Source organism: Pungitius pungitius, chromosome 10 (genome assembly GCF_949316345.1).
Source record: "Pungitius pungitius chromosome 10, fPunPun2.1, whole genome shotgun sequence".
Taxonomy (NCBI): Eukaryota; Metazoa; Chordata; class Actinopteri; order Perciformes; family Gasterosteidae; genus Pungitius; species Pungitius pungitius.
In genome coordinates, this window is record NC_084909.1 from 19,987,254 (window position 1) to 20,001,401 (window position 14,148).

The 14,148-nt window shown below is 44.2% G+C and overlaps 1 protein-coding gene across 2 annotated transcripts in view; it reads left to right on the forward strand.

The window, feature by feature from the left end:
- Positions 1-14,148, forward strand: part of pcbp3 (poly(rC) binding protein 3) — a 30,388-nt gene that overhangs the window by 4,551 nt on the left and 11,689 nt on the right. For both annotated transcript variants that reach the window (XM_037487760.2, XM_037487759.2), the window contains exons 2-3: positions 10,428-10,486; positions 10,731-10,836. The gene's annotated coding sequence lies outside the window, so the exon portion shown is untranslated. The remainder of the gene's footprint in view (positions 1-10,427; positions 10,487-10,730; positions 10,837-14,148) is intronic.

Sequence of the window (14,148 nt, forward strand, 5' to 3'; positions counted from 1 at the left end):
ACTTGTGGCACATTTTTGTAATGGAGAAACGTATTTGCACTAAGCAGAGGCAGAACCTGTATTAGAGTCATATGACAGTTCAGCACCTGCCGACAGTATGACGTTCCACAAATAGTGCAGTGGGTGGACGTTCAGGCTGGATTTCACCCAAAGAAATCACACCGTGAATGTGGAACCTGTTTGTAAAATGTGCAGATTGTACCATGATCTAGTTACACTGAATGTGATGATTCACAGCACATGAGCACTTGCGTAGCACAGAAAATGCACTTTGTGTACTTAAGAAAACCCCCACAGAGGCAGCGGCAGCTTACAGCGAGAATGCCCGTCCGGTGATGTTAGCAGAGCCCATATTCTAAAGCCCCTCTCCTCTTGGCACTCGCCGCTGCCTCTCAGCGTTTTTGCTTGATTAAAAAGCGGCCGGCAGTTGGTGAGCGCGCGGTAGGTGCGAGCGCTCACCCTGACAGCTTAACGTACTGATTATTCAAGCCTCTTAGGCTAAGCCACGGCACTCGAGTGATGAACGTCGACTCCTCTCTCTGCCTCACAGTCTCAATTTCTCCCTCTCTGCTATTCTTCATTTCTAAAGGAGCGGAAAGCCAGTGACGGCGTGCAGGAAGCCGACCTGTTGTCGGTGAAGCGGAGGGGATCAGTGACACGGTGATTCATACACCACCGGGGCTTTATTTAGTCATAACCCCCCCCTCCCCCAGCGTAGGGTCCGTGCTCCCCCACTTGTGTGGAGCGAGCCATCCGGGCGGGTCGGTTGTCCCACAGTGTGCACCACGGGGCAGGTCCCTCTGTTGTGGTTTAATGCATCGGTGGTTGTCCTCCTGCAAAGGTCACATGATCACACTGCTCTTCTGTCATTATAGATACTTGTGCTTGATGTGCAGGACCTGGTGTCTCCATGATGCATTTCACCGTCCCACGCTCCGTGGTCATTGCACACGGGCAACAATGCAGAGTATTGGTATCACAGCTTCTGCAGAACCGTCCCCTTTTATTTCCTGATATTCAAACTCACGTATATTCATGTTCCCTTTTAAAACGTCGTTGTAGACACATCGATGCGTTCAGGATGAATTGCCACAGGCATGTCGTGGTAAGCGGTGTGTACCGTTGGTAAAAGCTGTCCCTTTCAGTGGAGGCTGTGGCTGCTCTCAGCCTGCTGGCAAAGGGGCCCCTACCACCGAGTCACACCTGCACAACAGATCGGCCCCCGGCTGGAGGCCCGAGGCACCGACACAGCAAGGAATACAGGATGCACCTTCAACAGCAAGATGTAATCCTTCAGTAATAGACCACCAAAGTCACAGTAAAATCAAATGTTGTTGATATTGTAATCCTCATATTTGGATTAGATGTCGGGCAGATCTCTCAGCTGACCCTTTATTATATTATTGTTATATTCTACACCAATACGTTGGTAAAATGTAGCTAGTATCAAACATCTACTTTTACAAAACACCGTCCTGTTTGGGTGTCCTTAAGTTTAGATGCAAGACTCACGTATTTGGATCAGTGGCCACTGGGGGGGCCGTGGGGGCAGACCAGCTTGAGATGATAAACAAACCCTACAAATAAAAAAAAAAATGATGAATGTACCCAGGAATATTTTAAAAATATGACATCAGTGCAAAATCAATGCTTCTCCTGCACGTCCTCTCCACCCGTCTGCATGTCTGCAGCAGTGGGGGCCGCAGGGAAATGGCTAGTGAGCCATGGAGCGGATGCACCAAAACAATGCTGAAAGAGTACTTTGACTCTCATTAAATGAACTGTCACCTTTTGGCAGAGCCTTGTTGTGAGCTCCTTTCTCCCTGTCTGTCTAGTGAAGATATTATTGAGTTATTTACTGCTTTTTTGTGTTGGAATAAATGTTAAATACAGTAATGTTAATAGTAATGCGTTATTATTTGTCAACAAGTCGGTTTAACGCTGCTGTTCAATCCCCTTCACGTGTCTGTTCCTCCTCGTTTCCCCCCTCAAACGATGCCATAGCTGTGCCCTCTGTTTCCCTGACACACTCTCGTTACTCATTTATATCCTTTTTATTTTCATGCTTTTATACTCCGCGGCGTGCGCTGAGGAGGACGCCGCGTCAGCGACAACTCAGCCGAGTGAGAAACGGAGGCAGGCTGGAGAAAAGCCTTCCGCGGGCCGCCGGGGTGCGTTCAGCGTCGTAGGAAGTGGCTTTGACGGGTCCGTGTGTGTGTGTGTCAGGATGGAGGTGGGGGGGGTGAAGCTGTAAGGAAATGGGGGCAGCTTAGAATCCCATTAGCCCGCTCTGTGTTTTTCCACCTACCCGTATGTACAACCTAATTCATTAATCACTAGAAATTTCAGAGACCCCCCCCCCCCCCCCCCCCCAGGGGACACATTTAACAATTCCATCATGTACTATTAGAAGAAGCATATGGAGCGGATGCACCAAAACAATGCTGAAAGAGTACTTTGACTCTCATTAAATGAACTGTCACCTTTTGGCAGAGCCTTGTTGTGAGCTCCTTTCTCCCTGTCTGTCTTTCTTTTTCATCCCATATTAGGAAAGAGGGAATGTTCTGAACCCTCCCTTCTTCCTCTATCATTTATTTAATGGAGAACTGAATCTGTGTCAGTGCAACCGCTCACACATTGTTCCAGAGCTGGTGCTACGGAGGCCTTCCTTCTCACCTGCCTTTGCTTTGTTGGTCTGTTTTGTCTGTGTCCCCTCTTTGTGTGATCCCTCTGTGACGTTAGTGACAATATATCTGTCACGACATCATCTGTTGTGCATGTGTCAGTGTGTAATGGAAACCTGTAAATGCACAGGAGCTTTTCTTTGCAGGACGATAGATTTAAACAATGAAACGACTTTGTTAAGTGAGGAAGAATCATTTGACTTTGTTGGTTAACTAACAACTCGCCCACATCCACGTAGTGTAAACCATCTGGCCCTGTGGTTTAGTAATGGCTGCAGTCCCTGTGCATTGCGTCCACACGCTAAAGTCGAGCTCAGCGTTGAGAGCGGATCGGTACCGACACCGTGACACGGCGTGGATCACATTAACTGCAAGAACCTCCTCTTGATTCCTCTTTTTTTTTCTTTCCGCTCGACGTGAGCTGAGCTGCAATCTGTTTCCCTGCAGGAGAATCCAAAGAGGAAGCAGACTGTTTAACCAGCAAGAGGGAAGGCAGTATGACATCATGATTACCCCCAACCCCCCTTTAATAATACTGTTCACTCTGCACCCCCCCCCCCCGCAATCACTTTGCCACACATTAGAATAATGCGGTTGTCATGTGCAACTGTAATTGTTGGTGGGATTTCACTGTGTTTACTAGTTCTATTAGATCCTCGGGGGGGGGGGGGGGGGGTGGGGGGGAAGAGGTCACAGGCGCATGGGTGTCGGCTCCAAAAGCCCCACGAGGCTCCATAGTTGAGAATGGATAAACACATGCGTATTTGTGTCTGTGTGTGTGCGCTCAGAGACTAGAAAGCTACAGAAAAAAAGACCTTCAAACGTAGGAGGTTCTTAATTCCCCCCCCCGCCCCCCCTCGCAGGGATTAAGTGGTGAAAAACTCTAGAAACATCAAAGAGTTTTCGTGTCGACGAAAGGCTCCACGATGAAGGTGTGAAGATGTCAAAAAGTGCTTCTTAGCGTTGAAGGATATTCGGCTTCCCCTGAGACTCACAGAGGAGAAACAAACACACACATTAAGCCTACGTACCACATGTGACATCATCATCATCATGCATCATGGCCCCCTGACTCATAGCGACATTCCTATCATCATCACACACGGACGTTGACACGCCGAAGCCTCCAGGAGCACTTAGACAACTACTGTACTTGTAAATCTGCACAATAATGTTGGTTCATTGGTGCAATAGAACAGCAGCGAGGTTTTGGGGATTGGAACAATTTCACCTTTGATGTGTAGCTTCATTCATTTGCATGTACATCAGAACACAGAGTGCTGTTCAAAGGTCTTCTCAGCCGCTAAGCGCATGAATGTGGTTACATCAAACAGTCTCATTATCTTATATCTGCCACGTCTCTCTCTCACAGGGTCAGAACGCCACAGACGAGAGAGCATTGTTGGGGTCACACCATGGGTCACAAAGATGGCTCTGCAATGGTCTGAGGGTGAAGTAATAAAATAAAGCAACCTGAAAAGGGAGAATTGCTAGTTGGGTAGATTTGTAGAGCTGCTAAAAGTTCATTGCAGATAACTGGCATTTGTTTTATTTTGTATTTTTTATTATTGGTTTATTTGATACTGACAGACAGACAGACAGACAGATACGGGACAGTGGACATAAATAAACCATTTTCGTAAATGTGCCACAGTTAGCCAAAAGGCTATTTTTCATCTCCCAGTAAGAGGAATATTGATGTGTGTGTACTGTTCTGCAGCCTGGAGGTTACCCTTTTGCCCCGCTGCAGACTGCAGAGCCACCGGCGGGTTCTGAGTGTGCAGAACCTTCATGCAGAAGGGTTTCCTTCACACACAGAACCCTGACAAGCCCTCTTCAAAACCTACAATTCTCAAATCCTTGTTGGTTGATATTGTTTTTACATCTTTTTAACTTGGCTTTGGATCTTTGGCTATTGAATGCATTTTGAATGGATAAAAAATACACCTGAGGCTTGAAACGAGGCAGTTTTTATTAGTTCATAGTTCCATAGATGTACTGTGTGTATTTGCTGAAGGCTCATGAAATGGGTTGTTTTAAGGGTTCACGTGCCATACAGGTGAAAAGATATTTGCAATCACATTTCAAATAGTTAGTCTATGAATCTGCAAGTGGATTCAAATTACTCTTCCAAATAAACAACTGCTTTGTGTGAAAACTCACGCAAGAAGGAATAAAGCCGAGTTAGTTCAACATCATTAAATCCAGAACTGCATTTGCAGTACGTCTTGCTAAAAAAGGAGAAAATCCGGTGGGTTAATACAGTCGGTCAGAAAGAAAACCGACTGGTCGACAGTTTGTGACTGGTAATTTATCAGATTTATCAAAGCTGGCACTTTTATCCGTGGACTAAATGTCCCAGTAAGGGGAAAAACAGCTGTGCAGTATCCATCCACTAAAGGGGGTCATGTCTTGGGATGCATGTAACTCGTTTGGCTGACTGTGTATAAAGAATAAAGAATTTGGAAAACGTTAAAACAAGAAACATTATGGATGTTCATCTTCAGAAATACATGAAACTGAGATATGAAAACGTGATTTCCCTTTTTCCTTATAGAGATGTTGAGACTCAATGAGACTACATTAATGTTGCTCATATGGCCATGAAGAACAAGCTCAAACACAATTGCAGTGAAATAATCAGACACAATATTTATACAGTTTTTTAAAAAGTATTACCTCAGTTATTAAAGCAACATCAGTTGTATCAGACTTGAGAACCAAATTGTAAGTGATGCATAAACACCTTAAATGATAAAAACAGAACAAATGATTGCAGAGCGATGGGGAAGGTCAACGTGTGACGATGAACTTAAAGCCAATATGCTTCATTCAAATGACTTCTCGAAAGTATTATGAGATGATCGGCCATTTTTATCCCCACTTAATGCACAGTTTATGCAACAAAAAAAACACATTGTACCAACATGGATCGTCTTTGAGCTGAAACTGATTAATCGACGCGGCATCAAAACAAAATAATCGTCGTCTTTTGAAAATGTTTGAAATGTGTCATTCGTATTCAAAGCTCCGTGTTAATGCACACGCATGTGACCAAGGATGGACTCATTTGAATAACTGGTGTGAAACATAATATAATGGCCCATTAAGTTGTCCCATATTTATCTCCGTTCCTCCGTTTTATGGTGTCACTTGGACTTGGACCCAGGTCTCTCAGGGTTAAGCATCTGCAGTGTACATTATTATAGTGTAAAAAATCATCAAGAATCAGTGGGATAAGAGAAACTGAACAGTTTGACCTTTAGAGCATGCGCTCGGAGCTGTGACACTGCAGCGCCTCCATGGATCCACTAACAGGACATGGCCCTGATAGAATGCTGGCTGATACATTGCTGCATGCAAGGCCTTTGCAAAGCTCATCCACGAGCTTGTTTTCATCAAGTTGAATGATCCGTAGTCAGAGTCATACAAAGCAACTATTGTCTTTTCTTTGCTAAATGCCATTTGGATTTACACTGCTGATGATGTCCAGTGGTATAAACTTAATTAGAATGGAAAGTTCTCTTGGTAGATCACGTTATAATGTGCAAACCATTTCCCATTCACATGTACCTTTTACATTCTTAATGCTAATAATACTGTATAATTATGCTGATGCAGCACTAATTCATAATGCAGTGTATCGTGACAAAAAGTGCATCTGCATTGACATCACTGGACACACATTCACACAACATGACATGCAAAGAGAAGGAGGCGTACACAGGGCTCAGTGTTATCAGCACACACATCACACACACACACACACACACACACACACACACACACGGTGCACTGTGACTGTGATGAGCCGGCAGAAAGAAGAGCCTCTCCGGGCATAAATATGTCCAGCGTCGAGATATACAGCCGGCAATACCATCTCCAGTCCAAGCCTCGCTGATTGCTTTCCCCCCCCCCACCCCCCCCCCCCCCCTGCAAGTCATGCAGGCGTGCAATGCACACAGACTAAAGCATGGCCTTGCACATGTGCACGCAGAGCACAGCCGTGAAATACACACATTTCAGGACACTCAGATGTCTTCAAGAGGTTTCACTCATTTCAAGTAATTAGTATGTCAATGTAAATCAAATCTGCTAAGATTGCGAGTCTTGGTCATAGCTTTAGATGGGACTGAAATGTCAGGTTTGGCAGATCGATCCTTTTGTCACCGAAAGGTGCCGCTCACATGGCACAGTGTTAATGGTGAGGACGAGGGGCGGATCAGTCAAAGAGGACTTTCACTGAGGGAACCAACGTTCGTGTCCCAGATGGCATTGTGTCACGTGACGCCACGGAGTCACATGACACACGGTGTGTGAACAGGAGCTACTGCTCAAACAGCAAAATATGAGGAGGAGGGATGAGCTCAGACTGCAAAGGACACTATTTAACCACTGACACTGTGTATGGATCCCTCTTTGTTATTGTCTAGATAGCTTTACAATATGCTCCAATAGGACAGTAGAACTCCATGAATTTGATGATGTAACTCAGAAACTGCGCATCAAACTGTCCAAAATGCTAAATGACTATGACTATTGATAGTTGTGGAGTTGGCTCAATGCTTAAGTAGTTCAACGTTGACAAAAAAAACCCCCAAAAAAACCTTGAAGCGGAAAAATCCCCGAAACGCTTCAGTCAAGAAAGCTGATGCACGCTCTGCAACAGACATTAGCTCGACTAATCCCTCCTCGCCAATGACACGGCCGAGTCATCCTCTGACCCACTTCAAAGGACTCGAGCCATGAATCTGCATCCTGTCGGCGACGCGTCAACGGTTCAAAAGCACACACGACATTTCAGCAGCATTCGCTGAAAAGCTGGATGGAGCCAGCTAAGCTGCAGCGACGGGCCTCTGTGTGTGGAAGTGACCACTTAAGTGCTGTGCAGCCCCCCCCCCGACTGTGTTCGTGGGCATAAGCACTTCCTCGCACTTTTCGCCTGCCCTCGCTGTCTGTGTGTGTACCGCCCTGTGTGTGTGTGTGTGTGTGTGTGTGTGTGCATTGGTGGTGTTATTTTTCCATGGCATGCGTTTCTGTGGCAGAGTGCACGGTGTTGCCTTGACTCGATGTGGTGCTGGATGGTTTCAAAGGACTGTAGTTAAGCAGCTATGAAACCGAGAGGATTCACACACCTGAATCGTGTCCTCAAGCAAAATAGTATAAGTCTTAATATAATGTGTGTTTATTTGAACACCCCTGATATTCTTTAACTTTCCGTATTATGACTTTTTATATATTTTATACCAACAAATGCGTGATTGTTAAGCTGCAAACAGGTCTTCCCTCCCCGGGTTACATCTGTGATCTCAATCCTACCTTTTCCCTAAAAAGGCCTCTGAAGCTCAGGCATGTTTGCTGTTGTCTTCATGGCACCGAGAACCAAACACGGTCCGGAACCAAAGCGCCTTAACAACTAATGGATGATGGTGCATTCAAATCCAGTTCGTAGTTCCAGTTACGCCCCCCCCCGAGGACATGCTGTTATCGCGTTGATGGTCCACTGGTTGTCTCTCTAGTGCATCTCTTTGGTCACACTTTGATTTGCTCCATACTTTGGTTTACATTACTAAGGACATCCCTCAGGTTTAGCCTCAGCTTTACTCTGTGCTCATTTAAAAAAAAGGCCGCGACCACATGGGCACGCCGACATTAGCATTTAGCGAAGCTGTTAAAGTACAGCCTCACGGGTCGAGTCAGTGCAAGTTCACTTTCACAGTGAACATTTAGTCACCAAAGTGACAGCGTGCACGTTGATGCTGCCACGTGTGTTGGTAGCAACCTGTTCACCTGTACTAGTGTGTCATGTCTGTTCATGCAAACCTCCAACAACCAAAAGGTGGAGCAACGTCACAAACACAGGGGCAGGAAACCTAAATTGAACCTTTTGAAAATAAGTACGTCATTATGCTGCTGTGGCGCCCTCCAGTGAAATGATGGTCATGGTGTTCCTTTATTGATCCCTCATTGGAGGATTTGGGTGTCAGCTGACATACAGAGAAAAATATTAAGACAATATACGTAGTATGAGTGGTTATAAATACGTAGTATAAGTGGTTATAAATACGTAGTATGAGTGGTTATAAATACGTAGTATGAGTGGTTATAAATACGTAGTATGAGTGGTTATAAATACGTAGTATGAGTGGTTATAAATACGTAGTATGAGTGGTTATAAATACGTAGTATGAGTGGTTATAAATACGTAGTATGAGTGGTTCCTCTTTCATTTGGGGCCTCCATTCATTTTTGGGTTGGATCTTGGTCACCGGTCTGCAAAAAGCTGCCGTGTGCAAAGTAAAACGTTCCAATAAATAAATAAATACATTTAAAAAAATGTAATGAATGCATTTGGTGGCAAAAAGGCTGATTGGTTCCCTGACACGTAGTTACAGCTGAATAAATCCTTCCTGTTTGCCACTAGTGGCCTATTTTTATTTTATGAATCCTCTCACTGAGACACAAACATGTGCCTGACACATGTTAAAGGTGTGTGTTTGCCTGTCTGAGAGAGAGAGAGAGCGAGGGGCGAGTCCTTCAGCAGACGGGGTCGGGGCTCTAATCTGACGAGGTGATGATATTGTGAGGATATTTAATGAGAGGATGAAAGCAAAGGGGGGGGGGGTGGGGGAGAGTATTTGCCTTTTTAGATATCATGAAGCATTAATGCTGTCACTGGGGTGCTTTTCATTGACTTTCATGCTGCGTGCTAATAGAGTTTAACCTCTGGGGACCTTCAACACCCCCACCCAGCCCTGGGTGCAGCACTAGAGCTCAGAGCGGAGCAGATCGCCCCCCCCGCCTTTCAGGATAAGCTTAGTGTGTGTGTGTGTGTGTGTGTGTGTGTCTTTTAGCTGTAGCTTAGTGAGGTCGTGCACTCTCTGGTTTGCGCCTCTCTTCCTCTTGCTCAGCATGTAGGACACATGCATTCTGGGATGTTACATTTAAGGGACTTGCATCATATTAACCCGGGACTTCAGATACCTTCCCAAAGGTCATTTTCTGTCATTTCCAGAGCGATGCCTTGATTGTAATATTTAGCCAATTGGTTTTGCTCAGTTTTTCACTAAAGACTCTCATTCTCACACAAGCTGTCATGAAGAAGTGCAGATGTTCATTTCTATCTTATTTCAGTCAGCTGGTTGCTCTCTTAATGTCACCTCTAAAATACCAGAAAGATGAACAAATGCCTTTGACAGTTTGCCAAAGCCCAAATGAATGTCCTTACTTGCCTTTTCTCATCAACAATTACATTAACACTTAAAACTGTCCAGTTTCCTAAATAATAGGAAATCCATTAGATAATAAACAATCAACTTTCACAATGCTTGCCAATTGTTTGTCTATTGATCAGTTTGGTAAACCACAGAAAAGTAGTTCAGCCACACTTGTCGCATGTTATTAAGCATTTGAACTGCACTGTTATTTCCTTTAATGCGACTTACAAACACAACAAAAGTCAAAGCAAAGATTTGTCATTAAATCTCATAAAGACCGTCATGTTAATGTGATGTTTGTTCTGAAGGGTGTACGTCACTAGAAGCACCAGCAGAGGGCAGCAGTGCCCATCACAACAGACCAGCATGGCCAGCACACAGTACCTGTGTGTGTGTGTGTGTGTGTGTGTGTGTGTGCGTGCATGTGGATTGATTGTGTTTACAGGCGGATGGAGATGGAGGAAGCTGTTGTTGTGTTGTTGTGTTGTTGCAGAGGTTAAATGACACATCTGGATCTCATTCACAGGAATCCGTCTCCTCTCCTCTCTCCTGGAGTGCCGTCTGTCAAAGACTCAACTGCACATTGTAAGAAACAAATAGCACTTCACATTAATGAGTCTGATAACCTTATAATTCAGAATTCATTCATTGTTAATTGGGTGCTTTTGGTCTTTGGGGTCAAACAGATCGGCTGAATCCAAGCAAAAGTTCAGAGAAAAAACTATTTTATATTTCATATTTTGTTAGATCCCTACTGATTCAGCTAATATCTAACTTGTAAGCGTGTGTTGCTAAAGTTCTCATTTCTTAACACTGTGATCTGTTTTAGGTCCATCAGCCAGACGTCCAGACTCCCCATCCGGTTGCAAGGCTGCCAGCCACAGGTCACATGACCTGGAGGAAAAAACCTGGGAGACTTTTGGGATCCGTCTTTGGTGAGACTCACTTGCTTTGTGCTCTTGCTGCTACACATTATGGGCAACACGACTGACGCTTTTCTTACTATCCAGGGAAGGGTTATGTGTAGTTCCTTTTGAACAATCAAAGTCAATTTGGGAAATGATGTTGAAGCATTTCTCACCCACTGATCCATCACGTGTCCTTCAGGATGGTGTTGAACCTCTTCGTTATGGTCCTCTCTTCTTTTCTGAATATACACTATGACACACTGTCATTTCACATCAAGTGTCTCAAAGAAATCTCCCATTTAGTGGTTTCCCAAAAACATAATGTTAAGCAAGTAAAGGCTTTCCTCAAACCTGGCCTCACGACAAAATATGAAACCAGAACCAACCTGACACAGCAGAAAATGTTGTGTTCGATGATTTGTGAATTAGGATTTAATATTCCACTAGCAGCTGACAGATGTTTTTCAAGAATAGAATATAATGGCGACCCAGATAATTATCCATGTGGAGATTTTAACTGCTAGCTGGCATTGCAAAACATTGCTGCTGATGATGTCACACTCCTTTACTGATTGGAGGCCGTTAAGTGGCAGGGAACGCAGTCAGAAGACAGCTGCTAACCAATGGAACCATGGATGGAAACAATGCAGTCTCCACAAAGTTCAGTCACGAGAAAAAGGGAGGAAAAAGCACCAGAGAGACGTTGAAGGTGTTGGACTGAAATGTGTGTTGATGAACCAAAGCGAGCAGAAGGCTTAGATACAAACATGAATTAAATCCTTTATCCTTTGCAATTGAACAACATCTTTTTTAATTTGCACCAGGTGTCATGAATGATCAAGGAAAGGAAATACTGTCAGCGTATATAAAATATGTAAAAATCAAGTCCTAAATGATTCGATACGAAGTGAGGAGGGAAAACCAATGCCATTTTCATTTTTCATTTCCCGCACAACAGGAAATCTTTATGCACCAATTTATGGTCTTTATTTATGTAGAGAAACACACAGAATAGCCTCTGCAGGTGATGATTCAACCATGAAGATATGTCATTTAAATTTAAATAAAGGTGAATCAATCAGTGACTGCATTGCTTTCAAAAAAGGATGTTTTTCCATCCGACACACGTAGGCATCAATTACACTTCCTTCCTCTTTTGTGTCTTTCATTTCTTAAGTAATTTCAATGAAACATCACGAATAATATAGAAAAAAAGGTGTTGCTCTACAGGAAGTCCACTACTTAGTAGGAATTGTGATGTTTCACTTTAACATATAACTAAGTTTCTCTGCATGGTCGGCCGGCTTCTTATTGAGATCCTTTCGACATGTTTGTGTGTTTAGACTTTTAAATACTTGGAGCAAAGCTTCATAGATGGAAGTCCTCTGACTTTGTCCTTTTCTTTAAATATCAAAGCTCCTTTGCTGTACAGCGCGTTGCTTTGGGCTGATAGAGGCAACAGATAGTGGCTTTCCAAAAGAAAGAAACGCTCATCGACGCACAACGCAGGGCAACAATCGCGCAAATTCATAGTGTAAAATCTACTATCCAATGACCGCAATCACAAAGCCTGTAGCACACACACACACACACACACACACACACACAGTGATTAGTCCGCCCTCTGTAGTAATGGCGACGGTTGTAAGATGTCACAGTGCAGCTCTGGCCTCATTGTTTAGCATCGTGCTCCAGACGGGCCGAGCACCTGCGCAGCGCATGAGGTCAAATATTAATAAGCTTGCAGGGGTTGGGCTTCCCGGGCTCCATGTGCCGGCCCAACAGCCGCCGCGGTCTGATTGGCTAATTCTACAGCTGAATCATTCATGGTTTGGGCTTCAGGAGACTTGAGTCCCTGCACCACAAGGGGGTTTGCATTAGTAATGTGCTACAAACACGACACAATTAACTATGCAGGTACTTTATGACTGGACAGAACAACTCACTCTGAGATATTATGAACTATTATAACACGAGTAGATGAAATCCAGCGTTCTGATTGGTTCAATGGTTACATTATTGGACCTTAAAGTACAGCCTCTCGTACCTCGTTGCTTTAATGACGGAGGTCCCGCCCACATCAGCCGCTTGAACGCCTGTCAATCAACGGCCACATCCACGACTGGACGAGTCACGAGGACACAACAGACCGATAGAAGCAGCGATGGCTGCAAATCGGCCAGCCAATCATTTTGCTTCTTTTCATGGAAGCTGATGCGTTCCACCGAGGTCGCGCACGGGTGCTGAAGAAGTCTGAAAAGAGTCTTTTAGGTGAAGTTGCATCTCTGCAACAGTGCTTCATATTCCACACAATCCCCATTGGGTCCCCAGGTGAACGCTCTTTGGTTCTGAGTAGCACCTTATTTTATGGAAAAGCCACTTTGATATCGCCGCATGCAGCTTTTTTTCTTTTCTTTTGTCTTAAACTGTCAGATGACAGGATGTGTTGCTCCATTTCATGGACCCACTAAAGGACTGACCACTCGCCCCTCGGACTGGTGCTGAAAAATGGCTTTCAATCAGAGCAATTCAGAGCCTCTTTAGTAACCTTAATTATTGAATGAACCTCTTCCTCTGGGAGACGCGTGAGCCCAAAGTGAGAAGTGAATATTTCACACACTGCTTCCCTTCAGTCGGCAGGAACAAAGCAACGCAGAGAAAGCTGCACTTTGTTGTTGCTTCCTTCTTTCATTTCAGGCATCACAGGCAGACCCTCAAACACCATGTGACATGATTCTGGATTTCCTAATTAAGTGTTTTCAAACTGACTAACCGCCGCAATTTAAAGTTCCCAAAATTGGCTTAAATGCACATATTGAAAGGGGAAGAGTCACTTACTTTGACCACTCAAAAGCGACAATTCTTTCAGTAAATCAATGTGTTATAAAAAATAAAAAATAAATGACACTAGAAATGCAAACGGCATACAGGGGTTGGTTGGAGCTCCTTTAGGTGAAATGAATAACCTTAGTAATAAGAAGGAGTTGTTATTATTCAGCATGCCCTGTAATGGAGATCATGAGGATGGAGGTGTGTTTGCAGGGGGGGGGGGGGGGGGGGTTTGCTCCAGGGCTTCCTCCTGAAATAAATCACTTTCTGACCTTAAGAAAATGTAATATTTTGGGAGATCTAATGGTAGAAATGGTATTTAATATTGATAAATATGTTTTCTAACTCTTGGATTTCCTGTGAATAGGAATTCTTATTTTTCAGTGCATTTATATTCCTTTATCTACATTATCTACATATGGAGCCAGTCCTCCGTTTTTACAGTTTTTACCAACTCAGCAAGGACAGGGGCCCTGAAAGTCGACACACATTCCCTTTGGCTGCTCCTGC